A 19,724-nucleotide genomic window follows, 5' to 3' on the forward strand; every position below is an offset into this window, starting at 1 on the left:
ATTATCGGATTTACGCAAATATCTGTGTCACAACTCACGGATTGATATTAGATGCTAGCTTGTACTTCAGGATTGGTAAGACCCAGTATTGAGGCGAGGAGTCGAACGTGCTGGTGGTATTCACCACGGACCCCTGAAAACAGGTTTGGACTTAGCTGCTCCCGACATGCAGGTCGTGGCCCTCAGACTTGTTTCCGTAGTATGGGTGCTGGTGTACTCTGGATTGCAGAGTATGATGAAAGCACACAAAGTAGTCGACAAGCCGGGTCAGAACCAGATGGGCGGGAACAGTTCCAGGTATCAGACAATTTCAGGTCAGCAGCAAAGCCAAGGTCAAAACAAGATTACCAAGTGCAGTACCAGGGAGAAGATGGAATCAGGTTATAAGCAAGCCAAAGGTCAGTAACAAGCAGTAGGGATATCAGATGATAACGCTAGAGTAAGGTTTGGGAGCCTATACTCTGGCACTAAATAGTGCTCAGACCTATCCTTTTATGGAGAGGGACTTGTCACAACCCTGGCTAGTTTTTACCTTTTGCCTTTAGACTTGCCTCTGCCAGCTGCTCCGTGGATCTGTGTGTGTAATTCGCCTGGGAGATTTGCTCTAGATTGTGCTGGCTGTAACTTCTCTGTGTATGCTTTTAGACTGTGCTCTGCTTTCCACAGTGATTGTTCACCTGGGCTCTCCCTCTGCCTGTGAGCACTGCTGATCTTGATTGGAGTCGCAGGTGTAGTTCTGATTCTCAGTACTGCAGAGATGATTGCTCCCTCTGCATTGCATGTTGTGCCCTCCATCACTCAGAGTGCTACTACCAGACCACCTGTCCGTATCCACCAATTCCTGTGAGACCCAGGGTATAAATATCTTCCTCTGATAGCATTCTGGGCCTGAACATCTCGTTACTTCCCATGGTGTATATTTCGTGTTACTTCTGAGTACAAGGGTACCCCTTACAGCAATGCCTGGTATATCCAGAAATCCTGCTTACAGCAATACCTGGCATATACGGAAATCCTGCTAACAGCAATACCTGGCATATCCAGAGTCCTGCTGCAGCATGAGCTGTGTTCCTGAGTTCCTAGTGTGAAACCTTTGCTTCCAAGTTACACGTTCATTCCGCACTACTCCAGTGCAGAGTCAGTTCCAAGTTACAAGGTCATTCCACGCTGCACCAGTGCAGAGCCAGTTCCAAGTTGCAAGGTTGAGTGCTACCATGGCCCTACTCCCAAACTCCACCATTACAGTTCAGATTTTAAGAATATCCATGTTTGAGCACAGGCGATTTAATTAGTACCTCAGTAATTTGATTTAACCATGTGGACTCAAGAATGGTTATCCTTAAAATATGGACTATAACGACGGAGTTTGGGAAACTCTGTCAAAATTTGTAATGTGCCTGAAAACCAAAATCCCCTGTATATTTTTACATTTATTCAATTTATTCACTCGAATCACTTTATTACTTGGAGGTCAGATTTTCTACAAACTACGTTGCAGAAATAATTATTTTGTCTTACAATTGGTTTTGGACTACAAGAGGAATGTAAACAATTCATTATGTATGTCTCTGATCAGAGTACAGTGACATAACATTTTTTGTTAAAGTATGCAGTGCTTTAGTAATGGGAAAATGTAACACAGCTGTACTTTGATAGGTAGCTTCAGAAAAAACACAGGGTATGTGTCAGTTGCTATGACAACTACTGAAACATGTCCAAGTTCTATTTTGAACTAATTTCTTCCTATTTTGCTGTTACCATAATCAAGGTGATGTGTGCAATTAAATGCAAAATGATACATTTCAGCAGCACCTAAAATGCAATTACCTTAAAAAGTCAGAAATACAGTATGCAGATTGATGTTTGAACTGTCAATAAAAGGGTTAAATTCTTGTATCACAGCTTAAATGTGTTTGTTTTATTTAAAATATACATATGACTTAGGGCCTTATTCAAACGCAATGCCGATGTTTACGCAGTTGATCGATTATCATTGAGCTGTGCATGCATCTGAGTCACATGCGTCAAGTCACGTGTCATTACTGATGTCACTCGCAGAGAGGATTTAACAGACCCTCCAACATGAGCCATTCCATTAGGTACAAAAGGGCAGCACAGACGGTGTAATTGTTAACTTTACTACCTCACAGCACTGAGGTCGTGGGTTCAATTCCCATGATGGCCCTAACTGTGTGGAGTTTGTATATTCTCCCTGTGCTTGCGTGGGTTTACTCCGGTTTCCTCTCACACTCCAAAAATATACTAGTAGGCTAATTGGCTCCAAAACGTAAAATTAACCCTAGTGTGTGAGCATATGATAGGGAACATGGGCCCTCATTCAGAGCCGCTTGTTGCGTACGATGTTGAGAAACCGCGCATGCGTTGGTGTAACACTGCGCATGTGCGTACGGCAGATTGCGAGCTTTTTGTCACTCGTTCGGCAAATTGCGAACAGGAAGTGACATGTCAAATGTGATTGACAGAACAGGCCGTTTGTGGGCGTTGACAGGGGTTGGGAAGGAAAAAAGCAGGTGTGGCGAGGCGTTTTTGGGGCGTACATAAATTAGCTCATGCGAACGTCCAATGTGTTCGTACCAACTCATACGTCACTGGCTGATCCTCTTTCCGTTCAAACTTCTCGCACAGCTTGGGGTCTGGATTACTCAACCACAATGGGGTTGGCCTTGTCCTTTGGCCCGGGCCTCCTTGATGTTTCATCGATTTTTCACGGCTTGTCAGATAAACAATCAACTTTGTATTGAAAACCAGCTTGTAATGTGTTTTTTTTTTTTTTCTTTGGAATAGCACAAAACCGTATGCAGCTGAAAATCTCGTCTGCTAATTTCAGGATTACACAATCAATTTGCGTTTTTTTGTAGGAATGTATTTTTTAATTTTGTTAGTGTTTTTGGATATTGTAACAATATTGTCATCATGTTTGTGTGTATTGTAACCTTTTGCATTGGGCTGGAGTTTTTTTTTTTTTTTTTTACCAAAGTGTTCCTTAAAGTAACATTTTATTTTAACCCTTGATTTTTTGGAACTCCAAAGCTAAGATTTCGTTTTTTCCTTGTGGGACAGGATTAACTAGAAACCAATTTGAAATTAATGTCACAATACAGTTGAGAACCATTTGTAGGTTTTATTTTCAAAACACATTTTAAAACAAATCATGTGCATTTTCACGTACAATTTTGGGGTCATTGTTACCCACTAATCTTTGGTACATTTGTTTTTTTAAAATGATATTTTTGGTACAAAAAATACAAAAATAAAAAAAACAATTCACAAGAAAGGAGAGGGAAGTTTTGGCCAGAAAGGAATATGGGGCAAGTACAGAAGGAGTGTGGGCAAAGTAGCCAGTGCTGTCATCGTTTCTTTCCCCGTTTGGCTGGGGTAGGGTGGGCGCCAGATCGGCTCCAGGATGTCCTCTGGCTGGCCTGTCCAGAGGCAGATGTTGTGGCCTCTGGACTAGGCACAGGGCTAGGCACATTTGGAGGAATGGCTGTTGTTGTGCCAGAAGGTGGAGGATCCTGATCTTCCGGCAGGAAGGGAGGTCGGCTCCACCATGTGCTGGCGAACGAGCTGCTCCAGGGCATTGGCGATTCTGATGTTGGCCCTGGTATTTTCAGCCAGGGCCTGACCAATGGTCACGTTGGCCGCAGCATTTTGCTCCAGGGCCTCAGCCACCCATAGCAGACTGGCGTCCATCCTCTGCAGAATCTCCGTATTGGAATCCGATTTAAAATTGAGTTCTGTGAGGAGTGCCACTGCCTGCGAGAGGGATTGCCCCGGACTGGCTTCTGCAGGGTCCTCAGCCGGATGTACTGGTTCCCCCCCTGCAGAGCCAGCAGAAATTCTGCGGCCAAGGCTCCCCTCTGGAGCAAACTCATCCGCCTGTATCTCTGTGAGAAAAAAGAGAAAAGAGGAACATTACAATCTACATATTGTCACATTAACATTTCAGAGTTGGTTACATCACAACATTTACCTGGGACAACATGAGGAGCCGCAAAGTCTGGCAAAGTCACCTCCACATCCTGCACACACCACTGTGCCAGCTCTTCCAAATCATTAAACTCCAATGACACAGGGGTGGGACCCCCACCTGTCCCCCTTGGATGCCTAGCCCTGTCAGCCATTTTTTGCTTTAGGCGATATTTGAAGTCTTGCCATCTGTGGGTGAAAAAGTAGGCATTATTCCTGCATTATTTGACCCTGTTCTTTTTGGGTGGTCAAGTTTTTACTTACCGCCATTTGACATCCCGGGCTAGACGGACATAATCACCCACCCTATTGACAGCACTGGCTATCTCCTCCCACATTCTCCACTTCTGGCTTGCACCCATATTCCTGTCTGCCTGTGGCAGGATGTCCACACACTTCTGAACCAAAACCTCCATCTCCTTTCTTGTGAATTGTGGCTGCCTTTTCTTTTTCCCAGCTTTGCCCGGAATACTGGGCCCAGCAGCCTCTTCCATGTCATCCTCAACACCTATTTTCAATAAAATTGTAAAATTTTAGCTGCCCAACTTTCACTATATTCTGGCTCAAAATAATTCTTGATTAGAAATGCCAGAAATACTTACCGGCCGCCTCTTGGCCATTGTTTGGCTGGTCTGTAGCCATTTTTCATTACAAAACAAGAAATACACCAGACCAATTTTTTTGGTCGTGACGTATTTATACATGCGTCCTTATTATTCGTCCGCATCATTGATTGTGCGTTCCTATGATCCGTCCTTAATTTGAGCGGGAAAAGAAACACTATTTATGGCTTTGGCCGACTCGAGTCTAGGTGGCGGGTGTTGTTTGATGGAGGTTACGTTGGTCGGAGTGGATTGTTGGCGGGAGTTGTATTTGGCGGTGTTTGGTGATTTTTTCTGTGCGGTTTTTTTGTGTTTAACTTTCCGTTCGCTTTTTTTGGTGTGGTTCTTTTAGTTGTGGTGTATTTTTTTACCGTCTTCCTTTTGTTAAATTTGGCTATCATTTTTTGTTTTTTGGGTATCAAAATTTTTTTTTTTTTCTCCTTTTGTAGGTTTCTTTTGGCTCTGCCCCAACGACCTTTTTGTTCTGTGACTTCTATATCCTGTATTGGTAAGTTTGGATTTTCACTTGTTTGTTAAATGTTCATGTCTTTTTTTACGCATCTTTTGTGGACATTACTGTTTTTTTCTGTGTTTTTGTGGATCATAAATGTGAGAACTAATTAGCGCATTTTTGTCGGCTTGATTTCTCTAGTTAAATTGCGAACTAATTAGCGCATTTTTGTCGGCTTATTTTCTCTAGTTAAATTGCGAACTAATTAGCGCATTTTTGTCGGCTTATTTTCTCTAGTTAAATTGCGACCTAATTAGCGCATTTTTGGCGGCTTATTTTCTCTAGTTAAATTGCGAACTAATTAGCGCATTTTTGTCAGCTTATTTTCTCTAGTTAAATTGGGTGATATTTACCGTTCACAATCTTGGTTGTTGTTTGGGGTCCAAATTGTGGAAGTCGGCGCAATGTCGGTTTGCTCTTTGGAGAAATGTGTGTTTATCCCCTTTTATGTTTTGTCTTTTACAAAATTAAGAATCCTAAATGGACAACACAAATTTTGTCCTTGTTCTGGTCTTTTGATTTTTAGATTTGGGAAATCATGACAATACCCCGGCATGTAAGCATCTTTGGATTGTATCGTAAAGATAAGTATTTTTCGATCTTTTTTGGGGGAAACAAACCTTAACTTCATTTCTTGCCATTTCAGGTTGATCTTGGTCGGATTGTTGTGGCCATGCTCCCGGAAGCCGAACAACCTCAATCTCGTCCCAGGCGTAGGCATAGTAGGCGTGCAAGGCCCCAGATATTTCAAACATGTGTCACCCTTTTAGGAATGCCTGATGATGAGGTGTTAAGGCGCTACCGTCTTCTGCCCCAAATCATCATAGACACTCTCATTAATAGAAAGTGATCTTGAGCGGCAAATTGACAGTCCTACAGCAATACCACCACTTACGCAATTTATGGCAGTGTTACATTTCAGTGCCTCAGGATCCTTTCAAACCACGGTGGGAATAGTTGCGGGAATATCCCAATCCTCATTTTCAAGGATCCTGAGGGCAGTGATGGAGGCCCTTTTCAAGCACCTCCATCATTTTATTAAAATGCCTTTGGATATGGGTTCCCTTAGTGTGGCCAAGGCCAATTTTTACCAAATAGCTGACTTCCCACACATCATAGGGGTTGTGGATGGTACTCACATACCACTTCAGCCTCCAGCACGGCTGGAGGCCATTTTTAGGAACCAAAAACACTATCACTCACTGAATGTAATGGTGGTATGTGATGCCTCCCTCCAGATCCTGTCCCTGAATGCAAAATTACCCGGGAGTGCACATGACTCATTCGCAATCAGGGATATGGCAAAAATTAGACAACCTACAAGCTGATGATGCATGGCTTCTGGGTAAGTGGAGACCTTTAGTACATACCAATGCAAAGCTTGATACACAGTGTTCCTGATGTTGTCACTTCTTTTTCACAGGAGACAGTGGCTACCCTTGCATGCCCTGGCTGCTCACTCCTTATTTGGCTCCCACACCAGGCCCACAAAGTAATTTTAATTCTGCACTTACAGCCACCAGGCAATTGGTGGAGCACTGTATCGGCCTTTTAAAAGGCCGATTCAGATGCCTCCACCGCTCTGGTGGCGAACTCATGTATTTGCCGGATATGGTTTAGAAAATTGTGGTCCTGTGTGGGATATTTCACAACATCACCATAAGGAGTGGTGTCCCAATGCAGCCAGAGGATGCCTTGCCTGAGGATGGCCCCCCCGAGGTTGGTCGGAGGTCAGTATGTGGGGGGCCATACGCGATGATGTGGTGGCCAGATTCTTTAGGTAATTATTGGCACAAAATAAGTTATTTGACACAATGTCGAAAGGATTTTTTTTTACCATCAAATTAATAGTTTTTTTTATTTCCCATCTTGTGTTTTATTTCATAATCTTTTGGAATGAAACGATGACTACTTCCTGCTCCCAAAAAATGACTTCATGGGGCCACATTGGATATATATTCTGGACCCTATTTGGAAACGCAACATTTGTGGAATCATGTTGGCATGCTCATTCGTCAACCAGTTCTTGATTTTTAGTTTATTTTTTATTATGGTGTTTGCTGGTTTTTACATTTTGTTATCACTGTGTGTATTGTTTGTGAACCAACACTTTGTGTTTTTATTTTGTGGTGAATACATTTTTGGTTTTTTGAATCCAAACAATTTTTTTCAACATTACAAGCAAGTGTAAGCAGGTTCACCCAAGGAAAATTTGCTTAATGGCTAATCCTGTAATGTGTCAATTTGCACATTATTTAACTATGCTTTGTGGGTAAAAACCAACACCAAAAGGTATTATGTAGAATTAGTATGCTTTGGAATCTCGGCCTAAGCAGGTTTACCTCAAAATTTTTACATGTAAATTAAAAAAAACAACAAAAAAACATCTGGTAACTCTCAAAACCTATTGTTAGTGTTAGCTGTTTCATGTGCCTGCCATAACACAATCTTAGTGACATTAGTTTCAAATACTTGCTGCAAGAGTCTACTTATGTAAGTTTAAACAATCTAAAATTTTGAGACAAGGAATGAGAGTGTATTCAAAATGTAACTTTTTATTGTAGAAAAATAATTTGGTGGAAAAACAAAAATTAGGGCCGCAGGATCCCCGCCATCCTATCCAGGACCACCAGCAGGCCGATCACGTGCCCCCGCATCAGTTGGACGCACCCGGCTCGGTCCGCCAAACGCCTCTGGTCCTCTGTGGGTTAGAAAATTGTGGTGCTTACTAAAATAAATCCATAATTTATGAATCTAAAAAAATACTCAAGCAAAATAGACTTAGCAAAAAGTGACAATAGTGTTGCAAAAACCACATTAAAAACAAAACCTTGAACAATAAAAAAATGAATAAACAAAAAACCATAAAAAAATAGCAACCGTAAACCAAAGATACAAGTTTGACTGTTTTGACACGTGAGATATGTGTATGGGGAAATCAGCTGTGAAATGTAAATACAAACAGATATATAACCAAACTTTAAAAATGTAAAAAAAAGGAAAAGGCACAGACAAAGGATTACATCAACACATTTTCCTTACCAAAAAAGGATAAAAGGGAAACATACCGTTGTGAATGACGGCTGGCCCCGAAACCACTCCATCATCCTCCTCGGAGGTGGTCACATTTCCCAAGGAGGTGGGAGGGGTTATAACAGATTCGGGAGATGGGGTGGTCAAGAGAGGGGTGGGTTGAGGGGAGGGGGAATTGGGATGGAGGGGAAATTGCCAAGAGGGATGGGCGACAGGGTCTGGGCAGGCTGGGGTGGAGGGGGAATTTTGGGAATTTTGGGGAGAGGAGGTTTGGCTGGGGGTTGGGGAGAGGGGACGAGAGCGCCGTCTTTGCCGGCGATGACGCCGTAGTCTTCGCTCGGCCCCTAAATGATGGGAAACAAATTGAGGTTAGTTTAGAACATCACCTTGCTAAACGCTAATTGTTTAACCCAAAAAAAGGAAAACATGCACACACAGATATGAGTGAAAACAAGAAACAGGCCAAACAAGAAAACATCCACACGCAGATATGAGTGCAAATAATAAACAGGCCAAACAAGAAAACATGCACATGCAGATAGGAGTGCAAATAATAAACAGGCCAAACAAGAAAACATGCACACGCAGATAGGGCCACAAAGATAAACAGGAAAACAAATAAAACATAACTTACTTTACACTATACGCATGCGAAAGCATGCCAGCAAGCGTGGCGTCCGCCGTTGAAGGTCGGACCACCTGCGCTCCAGCTGGCCGATCTGTCGGCTTGAGCCGAAGGAACGCAGGCGGCCGCGAACCTCCGCATAGGCGGCACGCTTCTCCCGATTGCTGATGGGGGGAGGCTGGCTGGTGATACGCCTGTCCATCACCTCTGTAAGAACCAGAAGCTCTCGCTTGGTGAATGCAGAGGCTCTCATGATGGCAATGGTGTATTTTTAATAAAACAGTTTTAATAAAGACCAGAAAATAATTTTGATTGGCTAATGTAGTTGGTAAATTAACAGGAACCATTCTATTGGTTAGTGTATGAGTCATGTGTTCGACAGGCCCAAAAATCTATTGTGAGTTATGATAGGCTTGATGCAGTGACATGCGTAAGCTAATTTAAATAAAGAAATGAACCCAGTAAAATATGCGTGGGTAAAAACACGGAAAACAAATGGATAATTGGCTCAAACATGTATTTTGGCTAAAGAAAACCATTGTTTAAACCGTACGTATTCTGCGGGTAAACACAAACACGGACAAGAGTAAAGTTTTTTGAAATACAAAAAAAAAAAAAAATACACATGTGAAGAGCAATTAAGCTAATTGATATATTGATTGGCATGATACGATTGAAGGAGGTAGGCAGAATGAACGAGCAGGTAATCGGAATCTGACAGGCCCACTTCCGGTTTGTACTTGTGCGTGCGTTCCCCGCAAGCCACAATGGGAATGTATGCTCGCTATTTGGCTCGCTCGTTAGCTAGAGGAGGGGTTGGTAGACTTTGGGGAGGAAGTTTAGCTGCGTTCGAAATTACGTGCGAGCGCTTAAATTAACATATTTTGGCACGTACGCCGAACGTACGAACGGCCACTTGCGTCCGGGTCTGAATCAGGGCCATAGATTGTAAGCTCCACTGGGGCAGGGACTGATGTGAATGGCCAACTATGCTCTGTAAAGCACTTTGGAATATGTGTGTGCTATATAAATAGCTGGTAATAAATAAATAAAAATGCTCTGCTCCTAGACTTCTTTGTTAATTTATAATTGCAGCCACCTGTGATGAAACACCTTTCTCATCAGTTAACTAGTTCAAGCAGTAGTTTGCAGGAATCCATGACCTGCAAACTGGATTACAGCAGGTGGGTTAGGCAGCAAGCCTCCCAAAAAGCACTGAGGCAGAAGAAAGCAAGAAAAGAGAGGGTAGGGTGGGAGCTGTTGCTAGGGGCAATCCTGTTCGCTAGAACAAATCCAGTTTGCAGGTCATAGATTCCTGCAAACTAGTGTTTTGTTCTTCGGGAGGCTTGCCACCTAGCAACAGCAGGTGGTAGACTACCATATACCTGGTGGTTGCTCTGAGAAACTTGATCTTTTGTAGATCGGTTGGTCTCCAATAGTGCTTTGCAAAGCCCACCTTGCTGCTAGCATGATCGAGTGTAAGGGCATGCCTTTAGCTGCTGCTCTTGTTGCAGCTGCTCCCCTTAAGGAATGGCTTTTGAAGTGGTCAGTGTCTATCCCAGCTTCCCTCATGGATGTCACAATCCATCCTCTAATAGTAGAGGATCTTGCTGGGTGAAATGGTTTCCTGCAAGTGATGAATAGCTGTGTGATATTGTCCCTTATTGGTACTGTGAGGGCCAAGTAAGATGATAAGCATGAAGCCATGGACAGGTTAGGTTCTGAAGTGTCATGTATTAAATCAAATTCTACTATTGGGCTATTGAACTAAGACGTTTTTGTATGACCTTTAAGAATGATATGGAACCCTGTAGGTGTCCATGATAACCAGGGGTCTGAGGTATGTATAAGGGTTAATTCAGCCAGTCTGGCTGCTATCGCTAAAGCTAGCAAGGATGCCAATTTGTGGAATAACAGGGTAATGTTGTTCTCTGTCTCCCAAGAGGCTAGGGCAGAGAGGAAGGGTTCGATATCCCAGGTATGGGAGTACTTAGGTTGTATGGGCCTGGAGAGGCAGATACCCCTTAACAGACAAAGGAAAAGTTTATTATCTGTTAGGTTTGGGATCATGATGGCTAAGGCAGAACCATATAACTTTAAGGTGGCCGATGCTAGGCCTAATTGGTATTTAGAGGCTAAGAAGTCTAAGGCTAAATGTAGTAGAGAGGATTCGTCAAAAAAAGACCCTTGGGACTGCCAGAGGTCAAATTCTTTAATTATCGCCGCATACCTGGCTCTAGTTCGTGGTCTTAAGGATGCATTGATTAGGGCTTTTGTGGGGGATGCTAGGGCTGGATCTGTTAGCATCCTAGTAATATTGTCATCCACATGAACTGGAAGTGGTTCCAGAATGTCTGGAGTTCTATGGAAACAGTCCTTGGATAACCCCAGGGGAATCTTGGGTCCTATGCATAATTGGCTGATCAGGGGGAACCATACCCTGGATGGCCATACTGTATATGCTACCACAATACTAGATACTCGCTCCTCCCTGATTTTCTGTAGAACTTTCAAGAGGAGGGCAGGGGGTGGGAAGGCATAGGGGTGAGACAGGTCTGTCCAAGGGAAAGACATCGCATCCATTCTCCATACCCCTTTTGTCCATATTCTGGATACAAAACATGGAACTTGGGCATTCGTGGGGCTGGCAAAGAGGCCTATTTCTAGGTTTCCGAATGTTTGGAGTATTTTTAGGAAGACCTGGTTTGTCAATGCTGTTGATCCCAGGGAGATTCTTTCTCGGGATAGTGAGTCTGCGAGTTCGTTGAGCTCTCCTAGGATGTAGGTTGCCAGTAAAATGATGTCCCTTTGGACTGCCCAATCCCAGATCTCTAATGCTTCTTTGCATAGGGATAGTGATTTGGTGCCCCCCATTCTGTTTATGTATGACACCGCAGTCGTATTCTCCAGGCATAGCTGGATACAGACCCTTCTTGTGTGTTTGGGAACTAGGGCTTTTAGAGCCAGTTTTGCTGTGCGTACGTTTATGAAGAGACTGGATTCTTGGGGTGACCAGGTACCCCTGACTGCTTTCTCTTGAGAGAAGCCTCCCTAAACCTTTAGTGATGCGTCTGTAGTGATCGTCATATGGGGTATTGGGTCTAAGAGTGGGCGAGAAGGAGGTACAGGGAGACTGTTCCACTTGGACAGTTCTGTTTTTACTCTTCTGGAGAGGAAAATGGTGTCTGTCCAGGAATAGTGGGCGCGAAGCAGAGATCTTAGGAGCGTTTGTAGCTCTCTGCAGGACAAGGGCACATGTCTGAAACCAGGGGACATAGCAATCATTTTCCCAATAATCCTTGCTAAAGAGCAGAGGGATAATCTGCGCTTCTGGGAAGTCCTTTGTATGTACTCTTTCGTATGGGGACTGCCAGGGAGATAGAATGGTTATGTAGATCAAAACCGAGAAATGTTATGTTCCTGGTCAGAGCTAACACTGACTTTTGAGTGTTTATTATGAATCCCAGGTCTGTTAGTAGGGAAAGGGTCGAGTTTTTGTGTCTCAGTAGGGTGTCGTGGTCTGAGTGTACCAGTTGTATGTCGTCTAGGTAAATGATACATTGAATGCTTAGCTGACGTAAGTGGGACACTACAGCTTTCATAACCCATGTAAAGGTGTAGGGAGTAGAAGAGAGGCCAAACACCATAACTGTCCATTGGAATAAGGTGTCTCTCCAAAAAAATCTGAAGAGACGCCTGTGATTTGGATGAACTGATATGGAATGGAAAGCTTCTTTCAGGTCTATCTTTATGTAGAAACAGTCTTTTGTGAGGAGGTGAGGAATGTCTGGAATACCTTCCATGTGAAAGTGTTTTAGTTTCAAATATTGGGCCTGATTCAGACCCACTCGCGAGCGGCTGTCCGCTCGCAAGTGGGTCGATGTTCTGGACTGAGCATGCGCACGACGGAGGGAGCTCCGTCGTGCGCATGCGCCAGACGCGACGAGCGAAGGAAAGTCCTTCGCTCGTTGTGTCTGATCAAAGGGGGAGTGCTGTCGATGTTGTTTGACAGCACGCCCCCTTTGGTAGGCGTGCCGGGGGCGTGCCACCCTGACGGGAGCGTTCCCTCGGGAACGCCTCCCGTCAGAAGCCAGCCCACTGACATCACTAGTGATGTCAGTGGGAGTGATTTTGGCTCTGATAGAGCCAAAATCACTCCGGAGCTTGCGGTTGAAAACCTCAACTGCAGGCTCCGGCTCGCAGTTTCGATGGTCGCGATGGTCACGACCATCGCGGCCATCAAAATGCACGCTCGTATAGCCTGTGGGTGGTGACCCACAGCTATACGAGAGTCCAGGAGGACGCTCCATTTTCATGGAGGCCGGCCCTCATTCAGAGCGTGCGCTCTGCTCAGAGCATACGGCTCTGAATGAGGGCCATTGATTTAAAGCTTTGACATTTAATACTGGTCTTATAGAGCCGTCTTGCTTTATTATGGGAAATAAGCGGCTGATCCAGCCTTTTACAGAAACAGACAAATCTCAGGTGCACAACTACAAATAATAATTTATATTAGGGGTGAGCGGGTTCGGATTTCTGAAATCCGAACCCCCCCGATCCGAGGCCGATCCGAGTCAGGCTCGACTTTTCCCGCCTGACTCGGATCTGAAATCGAGGCAAAACGTCATCATCCCGCCTTCCGGATCTCGCGGGTTTTGGATCCTATATAAGGTACCCGGGTCGGCGCCATTTTCTTACTCAGCTGTGGACAGTGAAGAGGGATGGTGGGAGTTAGGGCTGGCTGGGCTGTGTAGTGTAGTGCAGAGTAGTGTTGTGCTGCGCTGTGCTGCTGTTGTCCATAGGGGCTGTGTCCACTACTTCAAAGTCCATAGGGGCTGGCTGTGTTGTGCTGTACTGCTGTTGTCCATAGGGGCTGTGTCCACTACTTCAAAGTCCATAGGGGCTGGCTGGACAGTGTTGTGCAGTCAGTTGTCCATAGGGGCAACTCCAAAGTCCTGTGCAGTGTCCCAGTCCTAAAGGGCTGCTGTAGTGTTGTCCAGGGGGTGCTCTGTCCGTCAGGGGTGCTCCCCCCAAGTGCTAAAAAAAAATATTTTTTTTCTGTGTTTGTGAATTGTGTGCGCAGTAGCCGCACATGCATCAACAAAGTAGTGCCAAGCGTGCGCCTGTGTCATAAGTAAAGGGCCGGCTGGCTTGACCGTTAAAGGGTGCTGTAACCCCCAAAGTACACTCCAAACCAAATAAAAAAATATTTTCTGTGTTTGTGAATTGTGTGCGCAGTAGCCGCACGTGCATCAACAAAGTAGTGCCATGTGTGCGCCTGTGTCATAAGTAAAGGGCCGACTGGCTTGACCGTTAAAGGGTGCTGTAACCCCCAAAGTACACTCCAAACCAAATAAAAAAATATTTTCTGTGTTTGTGAATTGTGTGCACAGTGGCTGCACGTGCATCAACAAAGGAGCAGCGCCAAGCGTGCACCTGTGTCCCATAAGTAAAGAGCCAGCTGGCTCATTTCTTAAAGGGTAGTGTAACCCACAAAGTGCACTACTCTCCAGCAAAAATAAAAAAATATTTTATGTGTTTGTGTGCGCCTTAGCCGCACGTATATATCAATATAACATAAATGGAGGACCAAACTTTCTCCGATAAAAATAAAATAGGGAAAGATCAAGAACCACTTTCTCCTAGTGCTGATGCTGCTGCTGGGAGTTGTTCATCATCCCAGAGAGGAAGTAGGAACACCACTACTTTTACTAAACAATTGACCCTCCAACAGTCCCTAGCGATGAGGATGAATAATGACAGCAGTCATCCTGAAGCAAAATGTATAACTGAGGCCTTAACTGCTATGTTGGTGTTAGACGTGTGTCCGGTATCTGCCATTAGTGCAGTGGGATTTAGACAATTGATGGAAGTAGTGTGTCCCCGGTTCCAAATCCCGTCTAGATTCCACCTGCATCCTCAAAGCAGCAGTGACAAGCATGCGTCTGTCTGTTAAAGGGTGGTGTAACCCTCAAAGTGCGCTCCACAAACAATAAAAATATTCTTCTTTTTTTTCTGTCTTTGTGAAATGTGTGGGCTGTAGCCGCACTTGCATCCTCAAAGCAGCAGTGACAAGCGTGCGTCTGTCTGTTAAAGGGTGGTGTAACCCTCAAAGTGCGCTCCACAAACAATAAAAATATTCTTCTTTTTTATTCTGTCTTTGTGAATTGTGTGGGCTGTAGCCGCACTTGCATCCTCAAAGCAGCAGTGACAAGCGTGCGTCTGTCTGTTAAAGGGTGGTGTAACCCTCAAAGTGCGCTCCACAAACAATAAAAATATTCTTCTTTTTTATTCTGTCTTTGTGAATTGTGTGGGCTGTAGCCACACTTGCATCCTCAAAGCAGCAGTGACAAGCGTGCGTCTGTCTGTTAAAGGGTGGTGTAACCCTCAAAGTGCGCTCCACAAACAATAAAAATATTCTTCTTTTTTTTCTGTCTTTGTGAATTGTGTGGGCTGTAGCCGCACTTGCATCCTCAAAGCAGCAGTGACAAGCGTGCGTCTGTCTGTTAAAGGGTGGTGTAACCCTCAAAGTGCGCTCCACAAACAATAAAAATATTCTTCTTTTTTATTCTGTCTTTGTGAATTGTGTGGGCTGTAGCCACACTTGCATCCTCAAAGCAGCAGCGACAAGCATGCGTCTGTCTGTTAAAGGATTACATCGGCAACAACATCCAAGTAGGCATGTCAGACAGTCCGTACCTGTACTGGCAGGAAAAAGAAGCAATTTGGAGGTCCCTGTACAAACTGGCTCTATTTTACCTGAGTTGCCCCCCTTCCAGTGTGTACTCCGAAAGAGTGTTTAGTGCAGCTGGGAACCTTGTCAGCGAAAGGCGTAGGAGGTTGCTTCCACAAAATGTGGAGAAGATGATGTTCATAAAATGAATTATCAACTCTTCCAGGGAGACCAGCCTCCTGAACGTACAGAGGGACCTGTGGTTGTGGATTCCAGCGGGGACGAATTAATACTCTGTGAGGATGAGGATGTACACAACACTGAAGAGGGTGATGAATCGGTGGATGAGGAGGATGAGGACGACATCTTGCCTCCGTAGAGCCAGTTTGTGTAGGGACAGATTAATTGCCAGCTTGTTTTGTGGGGGCCCAAACGAACCAATCATTTCAGCCACAGTCATGTGGCAGACCCTGGCGCTGAAATGTTTGGTTTGTTAAAGTGTGCATGTCCTGTTTATACAACATAAGGGTGGGTGGGAGGGCCCAAGGACAATTCCATCTTGCACCTCTTTTTTTTCTTTGAATTATGTACTGTTTGGGGCCTAGTTTTTCAAACTGCCATCCTGTCTACCACAGCAGTGTCACTCCTAGATGGACCACGTGTTTGTGCCGCCCACTCGTATCTCTTAGCATAGTCATCCAGCTACCTCGGTGCAACCTTTTGGATATAAAAACACTATTGTGAGGTGTGAGATGTTCAGAATAGACTGGAAATGAGTGGAAATTAAGGTTATTGAGGTTAATAATAGCATAGGAGCAGAAAAACACACAAATTCTGTGATTTTAGCTGTTTTTATGCTTTTTAAAAAAAAAAATACAGATCCAAAACACAAAACCCAGAACCCAAAACTCAGAAGGGTGGTTTTGGCAAAACCAATCAAGATCCAAAACACGAAGAAAGATCCAGATCCAAAACCAAAACACAAAACACGAAAAGTGGCCGGTGCACACCCTTAATATATATATAAATGCAATCAAATTTTGCAATCAATAGAGGTTTTTAGCATAATCATGGCCAAGCTTATGGGCCTACCCACCATATCCAGGTAACCTCTTTCAGGTAGGTCCCTAACATACTAGGGTTCAAATCCAGAGCACAGGACCCCCCAAAAACCGCCCCAGCCAAGCCGCCCCAGGGCACCAGCATAGTAAGAAAAGTGCAGTGTAAAGAGATAGTTAGGAGCAGCTGCAGCTGCATATAAAGAATGAAAATAAAAAAGTGAAGTACATATATATTAAACACACAGTGAAGGGTTAAAATGTGTTATAATGGAAAATGTGTTATAATGCAGTGCCCTGAGACAGAATGAGGGCGTCTCATTTCCCTCAGAAGTGCAGTAAAGCACATTAAATGGAGCATATGGGAAAGATTTCTGGACTGCAAAACCTGACTATATATATAATGGGAGGTGCTACCTGATGAGACTAATTGCAGGCACAGAAACAGACAAATCTCAGGTGCACAACTCCAAATAATAATATATATAAATGCAATACAATTTTGCAATCAATAGAGGTTTTTAGCATAATCATGGCCAAGAAATCTTTCCCATATGCTCCATTTAATGTGCTTTACTGCACTTCTGAGGGAAATGAGACGCCCTCATTCTGGACTAGCACCCTACCTTATTGTTTTAAAAGCATGGAGTATGGTAATGTATATGCACACTGTATTAGGCACAATTCTAGGTAAGTCCTAAAAGTTATATACTGTAGTGCAACTTTGGTTCATTTTTGGGGGGTGGGTCCCCCTGAATTGCATTGGCTGATTTGTCTCAGGGCACTGCATTATAACACATTTTCCATATAACACATTTTAACCCTTCACTGTGTGTTTAATATATATGTACTTCACTTTTTTATTTTCATTCTTTATATGCAGCTGCAGCTGCTCCTAACTATCTCTTTACACTGCACTTTTCTTACTATGCTTGTGCCCTGGGGCGGCTTGGCTGGGGCGGTTTTTGGGGAATCCTGCGCTCTGGATTTGAACCCTAGTATGTTAGGGACCTACCCGAAAGAGGTTACCTGGATATGGTGGGTAGGCTCATAAACTTGGCCATGATTATGCTAAAAACCTCTATTGATTGCAAAATGTTATTGCATTTATATATATTATTATTTGTCTTTTTCTGTGCCTGCAATTAGTCTCATCAGGTAGCACCTCCCATTATATATATAGTCAGGTTGTGCAGTCCAGAAACCTTTCCCATATGATCCAGCCTTTTGCCATCAGGTCTGCCAGATCTATCTTTCCCTGTTGGAGGGCTGTATTCTGTACCTCATCTAGCTGAGGGCTGCAATTCCTTGGATGAGGAATATGACCCGCTTGGTGTGGAAAACTAATTAGAGGGAGATTTAACCCTGAACGGATCGTTTTCAGCAAATACTTGTCTGTGGTAATCTTTTACTACTCTAGATATGATTGTTTGAGAGTTTTGTGGAGAGAAGGGAAAGTGGGTGAACTTACCATAGTTACGGCCTCTCTTGGCATTGTTCCAAGTGTTAGAGTACGATCCTCTTGCGGAATCATTGGATCAGTGCACGAAGCCTCCTCTCTGGGCTCTTCTTGTGCCTTGGAAGTCTCGGGTCAAACCTGTGGCTCGCGAAGTCCAACCCCCTTGAAGAAAGGGCCTCTTGAAGGGCTCATTTACTTTTTTGAGGTCTGAAAAGGACTTCCTTGCCTTATGTCTTATTTTAACCTCCTCTATAAACTGAGGTCTGAACAGGTCTGCGTCAGTAAGGTTAGGGAATTCTAATGATTTAGGCACTAGGTCTGCGAGTTCTGCACCATTAAGCCATCTGGACCTGCGGGTGTTGGTGATATAGTTGAACGTCTGGCCTATTATGAGTGTTGCTCTGCTAATGGCCTTAAGGAGGGCAAGCTTGGATGCCACCAGAGACTCCAGAGAGACGCTGGACTTCCCTTCTCTCTCTGCTTTATCTAATACAAACAGCAGTGGGCCAGCTGCGTCGGCTATTTTATATTGAATTTTTCTCATGGTACGGTCTGTGGAATCATTGTGCCTCTTTTCTCCCACTACGGTGGCTAGAGCAGGGTCAATATTGGGAGCGAACAGTGCGGGTACGTCTGGTAGACCCATGTAGGATCATAACACCAACTCATCTTCTTTGACAAGTGCTGCTCTAAATGCCAGCTGGACAAATTTTTGGACCTCAGAGTTGCTTTTTAAGGCCCAAGTGTGTGGAATATAACTTAGTGGGCGGTATTTTCCCTGCTAAAGCAACCCTGGCCATCTGAATCTAGCTATATTCCCCACATTGGGACGAGGCGGAGGTTCTGGTAACTTTCTCTGATTCCCAATCTACAGAGGAAGAGTGGCCACGGTGCCTGCGGGAAGTGTACGACTGTCTGTCAGGTGACCCCACATGTTGAGGTTGGGTACCTTTGTGTTTCCGGCTACGGGCAAAGGTATCTTGCCAGCTATGGGCAGAGGTGATGTGCTTGCTCCGAGCACTATCCTGTTGTCTGCTACGGACAATTCCAGGGAATAAGGGAATGACACCTGAACAGGTCTCCCTGGGGCTAAACTTACTTTTATTTTTATTTTTACCCTTTTCCTTGTGGGTTGGTGAGTTCTCTGAATAGGGAGGTGATTTTTCTACCTCAGAGTCAGAAGAATCAGAAGTGTCAAAACTTATGATAGGAAAACATTGTTTCTTCCTAATATGAATATCCTCTGAAGAGGAGGAAGTAGAGGGGAAGCTCTTGCCCTTTTGTGGGTTCTTTTCCCCTTATAACTGCCAGCCATGGAGCACATTTGCAGTCTGTCACAGAGACAGATATTGTGTCCTCCATGCCAGCGCTGACAGAAAAAAAATCTAAATTTGCGGCTCAGGCGTGCGCCCACATGACCGTGGGCGTGCACTTTATATGAGCGTGCATGTGACCTGTGGGCACGCGCGTGCGCACCGCGTTATTCACAGGCAGAGGAGGTGAAAATTCTTTAATTTTCCTCTGCCTCAGCATTTTTAGGGAGGCTTGCTGAATAACCCACCTGCTGTTGCTAGGTGGCAAGCCTCCCGAAGAACAAACTCAGGTGACTGCAATCATAAAATAGGAGGGAAGTCGAGGAGCAGAGCATTTTGTACCTGATGAAAAGGGTCATGTTGGAGTGTAGGGATTTATTTCCAGATGGCAAGGCAGAGACCACTGTGGGTGGCAATGAGGAGGTGGTGACTCAAACATAGGCGTATCGTGCCCATTTTCAGG

General features: G+C 44.3%; 1 pseudogene; it reads right to left on the minus strand.

The window, feature by feature from the left end:
• Positions 1 to 11,231: 11,231 nt before the first annotated feature.
• LOC148519621 (uncharacterized) lies at positions 11,232 to 19,310 on the minus strand (annotated as a pseudogene).
• Positions 19,311 to 19,724: the final 414 nt, after the last annotated feature.

This window comes from Taudactylus pleione, unplaced genomic scaffold (assembly GCF_031769625.1).
Source record: "Taudactylus pleione unplaced genomic scaffold, aTauple2 ptg000186l, whole genome shotgun sequence".
Lineage (NCBI taxonomy): Eukaryota > Metazoa > Chordata > Amphibia > Anura > Myobatrachidae > Taudactylus > Taudactylus pleione.